At 38.7% G+C, this 13767-nt stretch overlaps 1 long non-coding RNA gene across 2 annotated transcripts in view; it reads left to right on the plus strand.

The window, feature by feature from the left end:
• The window catches only part of LOC103877653, a 34942-nt gene that overhangs the window by 9537 nt on the left and 11638 nt on the right, over positions 1-13767 (plus strand). Inside the window, exons 3-5 of one of the 2 annotated variants that reach the window (XR_004177493.1) lie at positions 3143-3207; positions 5243-5284; positions 11942-12750. This is a non-coding gene — a long non-coding RNA (uncharacterized LOC103877653). Of the gene's footprint in view, positions 1-3142; positions 3208-5242; positions 5285-11941; positions 12751-13767 lie in introns of those variants that run through there. The other variant, XR_637443.4, reaches the window with a different exon arrangement.

The raw sequence follows: 13767 nt of genomic DNA on the forward strand, positions 1-13767 counted from the left end.
ATTTGCATTTCTAATAAACTTACAGGTGATGCCAATGTTGATGGTCCATGGATCATACTTTTCGTAGCACTCTCTTACATGATTAGCTAATTGTAAGTTGCTTGATTTCCCTCTGGTATACATAGCACCTTCCTAGGGAAGTAAAAATACCCCTTATGCCTTGAAGTCATGACACCCACTAGCAAGGAGCACACTCATTATTCAGAACTTGGCTTCTAAGTACCATTCTCCAATACAAGGGAATAAATGGCTAACTTTAGGGCTGGAACACAGAAAATGCAAGATGAGCTTGGAGCATCTTGTAATGCCAGAAAGTAAGGAAGTGCAAAAAAAGAAAAAAAAAAAAGAAAAAAAAGATGGGAGCATATCAAAAGAATAGAAGATCTAAACTGAAAAAACTCCACATGGCCAAAACTGGAACAATTTGAGCAACAAAACAAACAATAGTAATGTTAGATTACAGCCTAACAAATTAAACAAATATTCATGAGTCTAAACTGATATAAATAAGTGAATGAATAAATAAATAATGGGGGAGAAGGAAAAACTTTCTTACAGAAGAATTTAAATAATACATAGTGATATTTCTCCTTCTGGGAGGTAGAATTTGATTTTTCTCCCCGTGAGCGTGGGCTACTCATAGAACTTCCAACCAACAGAGTTTAGAAAGGGTATAAAAGACTTTATAGGGGAGAGACCTGGAAGATACCCCCATAACCAAGTGGTCAAGATTGCTGTGATCTAAATGTTTGTGTTCCCTTCAAATTCAGAAGTTGAAATCTTAACCTCTAAGGTGTTGAAATTGGCAGGTGGAAATTTTGAGAGGTGATTAGGTCATAAAGATGAAGCCCTCATGTTTGGCATTCATGCCCTTATAATAGAGACTCCAGAGAGCTGGTTAGTCCTTTCAACCATGTGAGGACACACCTAGAAGATACCATCTATGAACTAGAAATGAGACCTCACCAAACACTGAACATGCCATTACCTTGATCTTAGACTTCTCAGCCCCCAGAACAGTAAGAAATACATTTATTTGCATATAATCCACCCAGTCTGTGGTATTTTTCTATAGCAGCCTGAACAATCTAAGACAAATGTTGACATCACTGTGATAAGTCATGTCGGTATCGTGTATTCTCTGATATGATATTAAGAGAAGGGTACCTCATCTCTGTGATATTCCTCCATGACCCCCAAAATCTTAGTTTGATCATTTAAAAAATCTGACAAAATCTAACTGAAACTACACACTGGAAGAAAACATTTGCAAACTATATAGCTGATAAAGGACTTGCTTCTAGAATACATAAAGACCTCTCAAAACTCAGTAAGAAAAAAAAATTTTGACAGTTACTCTAGTGATCTACTAGTACTAGTGATCATCTGGGAACAGGAAGGTGAGGGTGGCAGAGAAAAGCAGAAAGGAGCAATTACAAGGGAGTACAGGAAAGCTTTGGCGATGATAATGTATTTATGTATTTGCTATCTTGATTGTGGTGATAGCTTTACAGGTATGTACATATGTTAAGGCTTATCAAATGGTAACCTTTTAATATGTGCAGCATGATTTACTCCCCAACGACATTTTCCTAACTCTTCCTAGTTTTCCAGAGGACAGGAATGAGGGATGTTGTCTTACTGGTTAGATCCAATTGGCCATGACCGTTTATCTAACATGAGGGTCTTCAATAAGTTCATGAAAAATGCATATTGTGAAAAACTAGGCATAGAGTTCAATTTTTTTCTACCAAAGTAAACTTATACTAACTTGTTATAACATGTGTGAACAGAATCTAATTTAATGTACTAAGGAGGATAAGACATAAGTTTGAAAAGAGCCTCTACGAGAGCAACATTAATTTTGCTAAAATTGAAGCAAGAACAAACATCACATTTACAGTGAAGTTTGGGTGGAAGAATGGTGAAATCACTGATGCTTTATAAAGTTTATGGGTATTATGTCATAAAGAAATCAGCAGGTTACAAAAGAATAACTCATTTTAAGAGAGGATGAGACAATGATAAAGATGAAGTCTGTAGCGGCAGACCATCCACATCAATTTATGAGGAAAAAACTCATCTCGTTTATGCCCTAATTGAAGAGGACAAACAATTAACATTAGAAACAATAGCTGTCATCATAGACTTCTCAATTGGTTCAGCTTACACAATTCTGACTGAAAAATTAAAGTTGAACAAACTTTCCACTTGATGAAACTCAAAACTGTTGCATCCAGATCAGCTACAGACAAAGAGCAGAGCTTTCAATGAGAATTTTAAACAAGTGAGATCAAGATCCAGAAACATTTCACCAAAAAATTGTAGCAGAAGATGAAACATGCCTTTACCAGTGCAATCCTGAAGACAAAGCACAATCAAAGCAGTGGCTACCAAGGGGTACAAGTGGTCCAGCCAAAGCAGACTGGTCAAGAGTAAACATCATGGCCACAGTTTTAGGAAATGCTCAAAGCATTTTCCTCATTGGCTTCCTGGGGGCCAAAGAACGATAGCATCTGCTTACTATGAGAGTGTTTTGAGAAACTTAGCCAAAACTTTAGCAGAAAAGTGCCTTGGAAAGCTTCACTAGAGAGGCCTTCCTTTACCACAATGCTCCTGCTCATTTCTCTCATCAAACAAAGGCAATTTTGTAAGAGTTGGGAAATCATTAGGCATCCATCTTACAGTGACGATTTTGTTTTTTCTGATTTCTTTTTGCTTCCTAATATTAAAAAAAATCTTTAAAGGACACCCATTTTTCCTCAGTTAATAGTGTCAAAAAGACTCCATTGACATGGTGAAATTCCCAGGACCAGTTCTTTAGGGATGGACTAAATGATTATCATTGATTACAAAAGTGTCTTGAACTGGATGGCGCGTGCGTTGAGAAATAAAATTTATAATTTTTACTTTCATCTTTTAGTTTTGCTTTCCCACAAACTTTTTGAAGCCCTCCTATACCTTATTACTGGAAGGCAGAGCAACCAGTATTTATTGAGTAGTTATTATGTTCCTGGGACTTTCAACAATAAACTTGGTTGATCCTCACAGCAACCCTGAGAGTTAGATGACAATACTGCTGTCTTCTAGATTAGGAAAATGAAACTTAGGCAGTCAAGTAACTTTTTTTTTTGTCATACAGGTAGCAAATCGTGAAAAAAGGTTCCAAAGAAGTTTATTCTGAACCCAGAGACAGGAAAGGGTTGGGTAAGAACTTGTGTAACTACGTTATCATAAATTACCTCAATCCGTGACAAGTAACCCAGTGCTATCCAACTCGGAATGAGAGAAAAATCATTGAAACAAAAGAAACATTTAAATTAAACTAAAATACTACATGCTTATTATATAACAATGCTTTGTTTTAAAACTAAAGAGGAACTTTTAAGTGCTTTACCATTGGCTAGGTCACTCCAGGTAGCACTGTATTAACAAACCTCAATGTCAAGCCCTGCTTCCCTGTGTCTCTCTGGGTAACCAATTATGCTTTGCTGACAAGTACAGTCAGGCACCACATAACAACGTTTGTGTAATATCAAATGACGGGCACTTCCAATGGAAATAGAGAGTGGCTACTGTCCAACACAGCAGAGAGGGAGAGAAAGCCTCCCCCTATTTCATGTGGTCAGCCGGAACAAAGCTTTCACCACTGGTTAGTTTACAAAGGGCACAACTAAGACAGACACGCATATTTGCATTTGTCACATGGTGTTATTGTAAGCACAGTCAGAAATGCTTCTGGCTAGGGGGAAAATGTAATTTTATTACTTCCCACTGTCAAAGAAACAGCCCACAAATGAAAGAGACCTCACCTTGATGCACTAAAAGCAAACCACTCATTCCTAAAGATGAATTTGGGCAAGAACATTTTGCAAAACTTACTGTAACAAAAATGATTCCTGCCCTAAAAGCCTATAACCCTAAAGCCTATAACACTTCCTTTCAGTATCTAAATAATTATGGCATTAACCCCAAAAGCTTGATTGGGAGTGTCCCTTTGATCAGCAGGCTGAGATGGAAGGATCACTTGAGCCCAGGAGTTTAAGGCTGCAATGAGCTATGATTGAGCCACTGTATTCCAGCCTGGGCAAAAGAGCAAGACCCTGTCTCAAAAACAAAACAAAACAAACAAACAAAAAAAACCAAAAAAACAAAACACACACACACACACACACACAAAAACACAGAAAACAAAAAACAAAAAACAAAAAACTGTCTCTTTGGTGATTTAAGAGAGCTCCCAAAGGGATGCCCCAATCCAATCTCTCAGCCACAGACATTGTGCAGCATGGCCCCTCTTCCTCTCCTGGTTGGTTGGCTGCCCACTCTTCCTGAAGCTTCCCTGAGCTTCCTGCCTGTCATGATAATGCCCTTTACTCTACCTAGGGGGCTCTCCCTTGGAGTGGCCAGAGAACTACAGTCATGCTCAGCATAATGACATTTCAGTGAACTACTGACCATGTATATGACAGTGGTCCTATAAAATTATAATGGGGCTGAAAAATTCCTATCCCCCAGTGACATTGTAGCCATTGTAACATAGTCATAGGACAAGGCATTACCCACGTGTTTGTGGAGATGCTGGTTTAAATAAACCTACTGTGCTGCCAGTTATATAAAAGTATAATACGTACAGTTACATACAGTAAATAATACTTGAAAATAATAAACTGCTATGTTACTGGTTTATGTATTTGCTATAGTATATTTATATCATTATTTTAGAGTATACTACTTGTACTTATAAAAAAGTAGCTATAAAACAGCCTCAGGCAGGCCCTTCAGGAGGTACCCAGAAGAAGGAATAATATCACAGGGAATGATTGCTCCATGTGTTACTGCTCCCGAAGACCTTGCAGTGGGACAAGATGTGGAGGGAAGACAGTGACATTGATAATTCTCACCCTGTGTAGACCTAGGCTCCTGTGTGTGTTTGTCATTGTTTTTAACAAAAAAGTTTAAAAAGTAAGAAAATAAATGTAAAAATAGAAACAAGTTTATAGAATAAGAATAATAAAAAAGAATTTTTTTACAGCTGTACTATGTGTTTGTATTTTAAGCTAAGTTATTACAGAAGAGTCAAAAAGTTTAAAAAATTAAAAAGTTTATGAATTACAAAAGTCACAGTAAGCTAAGGTTAATTTATTATTAATGAAAGAAAACATATTTTACATCATTTTAAGCCTACAGTAGTGTACAGTCACATCTGAGGCTTTTACATTCACTCATCATTCACTTACAGACTCACCCAGAGCAACTTCCAGACCTGCAAGCCACATTCATGGTAAGTGCCCTATACAGGTGTTCCATTTTTCATCCTAAGTACCATATTTTCACTGAACACTTTCCATGTTTAGATATGTTCAGATACACAAATACTTATCATTGTGTTACAATTGCCTACAGTATTCAGTACAGTTACATGCTCCAGGCTGGTAGCCTAGGTGCACTAGGCTACACCACACAGCCCAAGTATGTAGGAGTCTGTATCATCTAGCTTTATGTAAGCACACTCTGTGATGTTCACACAAAGACAACATCACCTAGCGATGCATTTCTCAGAATGTATCCCCATCTTTAAGCGACCCATGACTGTACTGAGATTCACAACTCGCTAGTCACAGACTTGGTTCTCTCATCATTGTGACCATAATCTTAACTGAGCAACCTCCAGCCAGAGTGATCTTTCTAAAATGCAAAGTTGATTGTGAATTTTCCCACTCTAAGCCTTTGTAGGTGCTGCAACACCCATGAACTAATGCCCAAGCCCTTTGCTTGTATACAAGCATCTTCAAGATCTGCCTCAACCTTATTCTAGTTTTAGAATAGAATCTCCTATTCTAAAGGAGTGGATCTCCCCATTCCATACAGCCTCTGGTCCAGCTACCTCCCACCGCCTCAGGAGCAAGCCTTATTCTCTCTAACCCTTTACCTCTTCCTCTGCCAGGAAGGCCTTTTCTCGCCCCTCTCTTGGCTAGCACTCCCTTAACCTTCAACATTCAACTCAGAGGTCACCTTCTCCACAGTGACCTCTCTGACTCTTCCAGCAGTTTTCTATTCCATGCTCACCTAACAGTTCTCAATATAAGCTCCATCAAGTTCAAGACACTTTTGTAAGCAATGATAACCCTTTAGTCCATCCCTAAAGAACTGAGAATCCTGCAAATTTAGCGATGTCAATGCAGCCTTTTTGACACTACTAATTGAGGAAATATGGGCGCCTTTAAAGATTTTTTTAAGATTAGGAAACAAAAAGAAACCAGGAAAACCCAAATCAGCACTGTAAGGCGGATGCCTAATGATTGCCTATCAAAACTCTCATAAAATTCCCCTTGTTTGATGAGAGAAATGAGCAAGAGCATTGTGATGGCGGTGAAGGCCTCTCTGGTGAGGCTTTCCCAGGCACTTTTCTGCTGAACATCAATGCGAAAATCCTCAATAAAATACTGGCAAACCAAATCCAGCAGCATATCAGAGAGCTTATCCACCATGATCAAGTCGGCTTCATCCCTGGGATACAAAGCTCATTCAACATACACAAATCAATAAACGTAATTCATCACATAAATAGAGCCAATGACAAAAACCACATGATTATCACAATAGATCCAGAAAAGGCCTTTGATAAAATTCAACACTCCTTTATGCTAAAAACTCTCAATAAACCGGGTATTGATGGAACTTATCTCAAAATAATAAGAGCTATTTATGACAAGCCCATAGCCAATATCATACTGAATGGGCAAAAACTGGAAGCATTCCCTTTGAAAACCAGCACAAGACAAGGATGCCCTCTCTCACCACTCCTATTCAACTAGTACTGGAAGTTCTGGTCAAGGTAATCAGGCAAGAGAAAGAAATACATGGTATACAAAAAGGAAGAGAGGAAGTCAAATTGTCTCTGTTTGCAGATGACATGATTGTATATTTAGAAAACTCCATTGTCTCAGTCCAAAATCTCCTTAAGCTGATAAGCAACTTCAGCAAAGTCTCAGGATACAAAATCAATGTGCAAAATTCACAAGTATTCCTATACACCAATAACAGACAAACAGAGAGCCAAATCATGAGTGAACTCCCATTCACAATTGCTACAAAGAGAACAAAATACCTACGAATCCAACTTACAAGGGATGTGAAGGACCTCTTCAAGAAGACCACAAACCACTGCTCCAGGAAATAAGAGAGGACACAAACAAATGGAAAAACATCTTATGCTCATGGATAGGAAGAATTAATATCATGAAAATGGCCATACTGCTGAAAGTAATGTATAGATTCAATGCTATCCCCATCAAACTACCATTTGACTTTTTTCACAGGATGTAGAAAAAAAAACTTTAAATTGCATATGGAACCAAAAAAGAGCCTGTATAGCCAAGACAATCCTAAGCAAAAAGAACAAAGCCAGAGGCATCATGCTACCTGAATTCAAACTATACTATAAAGCTACAGTAACCAAAACAGCATGGTATTGATACCAAAACAGATATACAGATCAATGGAATGGAACAGTGGCCTCAGAAAAAGTGCCACACATCTACAACCATCTGATCTTTGACAACCCTGATGAAAACAAGCAATTGGGAAATGATTCCCTATTTAATAAATGGTGTTGGGAAAACCGGCTAGCCATATGCAGAAAACTGAAACTGGACCCCTTCCTTACACCTTATACAAAAATTAACTCAAAATGAATTAAAGACTTAAACCTAAGACCTAAAACCATAAAAATCCTAGAAGAAAACCTAGGTAATACCATTCAGGACATAGGCATGGGCAAAGACTTCTTGACTAAAACATCAAAAGCAACAGCAACAAAAGCCAAAATCGACAAATGGGATCTAATTAAACTAAAGAGCTTCTGCACAGGAAAATAAACTAGCATCAGAGTGAACAGGCAACCTACAGAATGGGAGAAAATTTTTGCAATCTATCCATCTGACAAAGGGCTAATATCCAGAATCTACAAAGAACCTAAATAAATTTACAAGAAAAAAAACAAGCAACCCCATCAAAAAGTAGGAGAAGGATATGAACAGGCACTTCTCAAAAGAAGACATTTGTGTGGCCAACAAACATATGAAAAAAAGCTCATCATCACCGGTAATTAGAGAAATGCAAATCAAAACTACAGTGAGATACCATCTCATGCCAGTTAGAATGGTGATCATTAAAAAGTCAGGAAACAAAAGATGCTGGAGAGGATGTGGGAAAATATGTATGCTTTTGCACTGTTGGTGGGAGTGTAAATTAGTTCAACCATTGTGGAAGACAGTGTGGCAATTCCTCAAGGATTAAGAACCAGAAATGCCATTTGACCCAGCATTCCCATTACTGGGATACACCCAAAGGATTATAAATCATTGTACTGTAAAGACACATGCACACGTATGTTTATTGCAGCACTGTTCACAATAGCAAAGACTTGGAAGCAATCCAAATGCCCATCAATGATAGACTGGATAAAGAAAATGTGGCACATATACACCATGGAATTCTATGCAACCGTAAAAAAGGATTAGTTCATGTCCCTTGTAGGGACATAGATGAAGCTGGAAACCATCATTCTCAGCAAACTAACACAGGAACAGAAAACCAACACCACATGTTCTCACTCACAAGTAAGAGTTGAACAATGAGAACACATGGACACAGGAAGGGAAACATCACACACCAGGGCCTGTAGGGGGTTGGGAGTCTAGGGGAGGAATAACATTAGGAGAAATACCTAATGTAGACGACAGGTTGATGAGTGTAGCAAACCACCATGGCACATGTATACCTATGTAATAAACCTGCATATTCTACACATGTATCCCAGAACTTAAAGTATAATAAAATTTTTTTTTAAAAAAAGGTTTGGCTTTCTCAAAACACTCTCATAATTAGCTGACCCTATCATTCTTTGGTCCCCCAGAAAGTCAGCAAGCAAAATACCTTGAGCATCCCCAGAAACTATTGCTGTGACTCTTGCTCTTGACTGTTCTGCTTTGACTTTGGCTGGACCATTTCCATCTCTTGGTAGCCGTTGTTTTGACTGTGCTTTGCTTTTAGGATTGTACTTAATGAGTACAAAAGTCACATTTTATCTCCTGTTACAATTCTTTGAAGAAATTCTTCAGAATCTTGATCTTGCTTATTTAAAATTTCCATTGATAACTCTGTTGTTGTCTGTAGCTAATCTGGGTGCAATGGTTTTGGCACTCACCAAGTAGGAAGTTTGCTCAACTCTAATTTTTCAGTCAGAATTGTGTAAGCCGAACCAACTGAAATGTCTATAACATTGGCTATTGTTTCTGATGTCAATTGTTTCTCCTTTTCAATTACAGCCCAAACAAGATGAATTTTTTTCCTTACAAATTTATGTGAATGGTCTGCTACTGCAGACTTTATCGTTGTCTCATCCTCTCTTAAAATGTTATTCATTTGTAAACTGCTGATTTTTTGTGGCATCATCCCCATAAACTTTTCATTGAGCATCAGTGATTTCACCATTCTTCCTCCCCAACTTCACCATAAATGTGAGGTTTGTTCTTGCTTCAATTTTGCAGAACAAAGAGCCTGAAAGAGGCTCTTTTCAAATGATGTCGTAGCCTTCTTAGTGTTTCAAGCTAGATCCTATTCAGACATGTTATAAGAAGCTAGTAAGGGTTTATTTTGGTGTGGAAAAAAAAAGAACTCTATGCATAGTTTTTCCATAACATGCATTTTCCATGAACTTTTGGAAGATCCCTGTATTTATGTGTGTGTGTTTGTGTGTGTGTGTTTGTGTGTATTACTATTTATAGTAATTGATTTTAAAAGTGCAAACAGAGCATAAGGGTACAAAATAAAAGTACCCCTTTCCTCCCTAGAAATGACTGCTTTGAATGGTTTCTATTCTGAGTTCTTCTGGTGGTAACCATCGAAACTTTAACTTCTGACTTTATCCATCTTAGACAGTATCTATTGACTCCTTAATATGAAATATGGTGAAATTAGCATACTTGCTTCATTTTCCACTTCTTTTTTCTATTCCCTCTCCTCTTTCTGGATCTTTGTAAATGATAGTCTTAATTTGAGTTCTGATGGTTATCATTAAATAATGTACTTAAACCTCTTTATCTTGCTCCATTAAATGTATACAAATTTATATATTCCCTCTCTGTTAAATGTACCTCCACTGCCTTCTACTTATCTTCTTACATCCTCCTTATTTTTGTTAGCTAACCATATGCTAACACGTCAGGAAATTCATAACATTCGTTTCCTGTAGAGTAAGCACAGTTAAATTTGCTGGGCCTATGCATTGATTTCTGAAATGGAAAGCCAATAAACAGAATCCAGATATTATAACTAGGTAACTCTTTGCTGTAGGAGCAAATGGTGTGATCAGGTTATGAGAGAGGGAAATGGAAACCTCTATTACTAACCTGTGAACCTGTCTGATCCTAGGAACTTTTTCAATTGTACTTCTTCAATTGCTTGTCAAAATCATGCAAATTGGCCCATTCAAGTTTTCCTATTCCTCTTGGGTCAGTAATTAATAATACATACTGTACCAGGCTGTCATCTTTTTCCTCTAAATTCTTGAATTTGTTGCCACAGGATTGGGTCTCCTTTTTTGTTTTCTCTCTTTCTTAAACATATTCAGATTTTTGAAGGAGTTAGCTATTTCAAGGAACCAGTTTTAAAATAAATGTTATATTTATTTAATGCTATTTTAATAAATAAATACATTAAATTATAGTTAACTCGTTTAATTAATTCTAGCTTTTATTTTTTACAGATTTCCTTTTCCTAGCTTCAGTTGGCTTATTTTATTGTTATTTCACTAATTCCTTAAGATAAGTACTTAGTTCTGCGACTTTTAATTTTCTTCTCCTATAGCAAGGACATTATAGGTCATAAGTTTTCCTTTGCATCCAGCCACTGCTGGATCATTAGTTTTCACTTTTATGTTTCTCCTTTCTATTGCCTTTTAACAAATAAACACCTCCCTTTTGATTTCTTCCTTAGCCAAAGATTATCTGGTGCATATTTCTGAAATAGTTTTCTCCTCACCTTTTAGTAATTTATTTTTAATGTTATTAGATTATAATAAAAATGTTGGCTATAAAATTGCTACTTCAAAAAATCTTTCAAAACTATCTTATTAACCTGACAAGTGACTGTAATCCATTTGCTATAAGCATGATCTTCAGTGAATCAGGTGGGAAAATAGCTTTCATTGTTCCCAGGATTGGGCTTCATCGCTAGCAGGTGACAATTGTGGGGCTCAGGCTCAGTCAGGCGAACAAAATGGACAGAGCTAATTTGCTACTAAAGGAATGTCATGTCAGCTGATGGCGACTCCATCTATGTCAGTTCTCAGCCCGAGGACCTGGAGTCATCCTTGACTCCTCTTATTTTCTTACATTTCTATCAGGTAATTCCACCAGTTCTACAGAATCCAGAAGTCTACCACACATCACCACCTCCACTGCCACCACCCAGGTGCAAGCCCCATTTTCTCTCACCAGCACATCAGTAGGCTGTAAGGGGTCTGTCTGCTGTCACACTCACTCCTTCAGTGTTTTCCACATAGTCACAATGTGACTCTGTTAAATGGTGAGGCAGAGAGTGTTGCTTTTCTGCTAGGAACCCTCCAATGTAGTCACACTTTGCTTAACAAGGATACGTTCCCAGAAATGCATTGTTAGGCAATGTATATACATATATCCAAACATAGAAAAGGTGCATTAAAGACACAGTATAAAAAGTTTAAAAATGGTGCACCTGTATAGGGCACTTGCTATGAATGCAGCTTGCAGGACCGGAAGTCGTTCTGTGTGAGTTGGTGAGTGAGTGGTGGCTGAATGTGAAGGCCTAGGACATTACTGTACACTACTGTAGACTTTATTAAACACTGGACACTTAGGCCACACGAATTTATAAAACGTTTTTCTTTCTATAATAGAAAAGTAACCTTAGCCAGCCAGCAGAAGAGGAAGACGGCTGTTCTGCCTGGTGTCCAGAGCTGAGAGGCTGGATTGGGTCGCCCCTTTGGGAGCTCTCTGAAATCCCCAAGGGACACTTTGAAGGGAGCTATTTATCCATAATCAAGGACCTGGGGTTAATGCCATCATTATTTGGGTACTGAAAGGAAGTGTGACCTTCTTTAGCGGTTATAGGCTTTTAGGGCAGGAATCATTTATGCTACAGTGTTTTGCAAAATGTTCCTACCCAAGTTCATCTTTAGGAATGAGTGGTTTGCTTTTAGTGCATCAGGGTAAGCCCTTCTTTGTTTGAAAGGGAAAAATAACAAAATTACGTTTTCCTCCTAGCCAGAAACATTTCTGACTGTGCTTACAGTAACACCATCTGATGAATGCAAATGCGTGGGTCTGTCTTAGTTGTGCCCTTTGTAAACTAACCAATGGTGAAGGCTTTGTTCCAGTTGACCATATGAAATAAGAGGAGGCTTTCTCTTCCTCTCCGCTGAGTTGGAGGGTGGCCGCTCTCGATTTCCATTGGAAGAGCATGTCACCCGATATTGCACACACACTGGGATTAACACAAGAGGCCTTTATCTTGGTTACTCGATCACAGTCCTATGCAATTTTCATTACCTGATTGGCTGCAAGAGAAGGGAAGAGTTTCCCAAGGAAGTCACAGATATGACAGCACTCCCAGGAATTCAAAGCCCTCTTAGGTGCACTGGCCCTCCCTATTGTGAACAGAGACCAATGCCAGTTTACCTAACAAAGCTCACACTAGTGTGTGTGTGGTGTGTGTGTGGGAGGGGGGGCGGGGATGTGGATGTGGATGTGGATGTGATACTCCCAGGATCTATATAGTTTATCCTCTTTTTATACCTCAAAAATATTTTGGAAAGGAACTTCTCTACAATGTGCCTCGGGCTGCTTCCTGTTCCCATTTCCCTGCATAAACACAGGGTTGCTTCTGTGAATAAAACAAAAACCACCTCAGAAAGCAAAGCCTAACAGGCATAGAAACCTCAGCCTGAGAGCCAGTTGCCTGCCTCCCATCAGGAGGGAAGGATATATATATAGTGAGCATTTATGGTGAACCAGACACTGCACGTTACTTACCTTAAACTTTGAGTCTTATGATCTCTTCTGTAGGGTGCACTATGAGATAGGTTATCGGAAGCCGCAGAGCCCCTTCCCTAGCCCAAGCTTCCACCCACTTCTTACCTGGATTTTTGCAATGGCTTTCCAAGTGATCTCCCCACTCCAAAATCTTTTCACAACACAGCTAAGATGAAGTTTTCAAAGTACATGTCTGGTCAGATGACACCTACATACTCTTCACTCCCACCCCCACTGCTAAAAAGCTTCTCATGTTATCCAATGCTTTTAGCACAAAGACCAGATCCCCTGCAGGAGCCAGAGCAGCCCTGTGTGATTTGGTCCTTTCTCTGCAGCTTCATGTGGTCCTGCTTTTTCTCAACGCGCTGAGCTCCAAACTCACGTTGCTGTGCCATGCTCCTGTTTGGCACAAGACCTTCCCATGAACTATTACTTCTGCCTGGGGAACCACGCACAGGCCCACCTTCCCTACCCCATCCCAGCCTTCCTCAACCCTGTGCATCCTTAAGCTCACAATTGCCACATCACTTCCTCGTCATGCCTTGGAGTCCTAGCTATGCTTCCTTTGCAGCACTTTTCACAATTTTTAATGAACATTTGATTATCTTCTGACTTTCCTACTACACTGGGCCTTTTGTCTTTCTCACCAATTGTATTTTGAGCATTTAGCACAGCACCTTATGACTGCATA

This window comes from Papio anubis, chromosome 12, assembly GCF_008728515.1.
Source record: "Papio anubis isolate 15944 chromosome 12, Panubis1.0, whole genome shotgun sequence".
Lineage (NCBI taxonomy): Eukaryota > Metazoa > Chordata > Mammalia > Primates > Cercopithecidae > Papio > Papio anubis.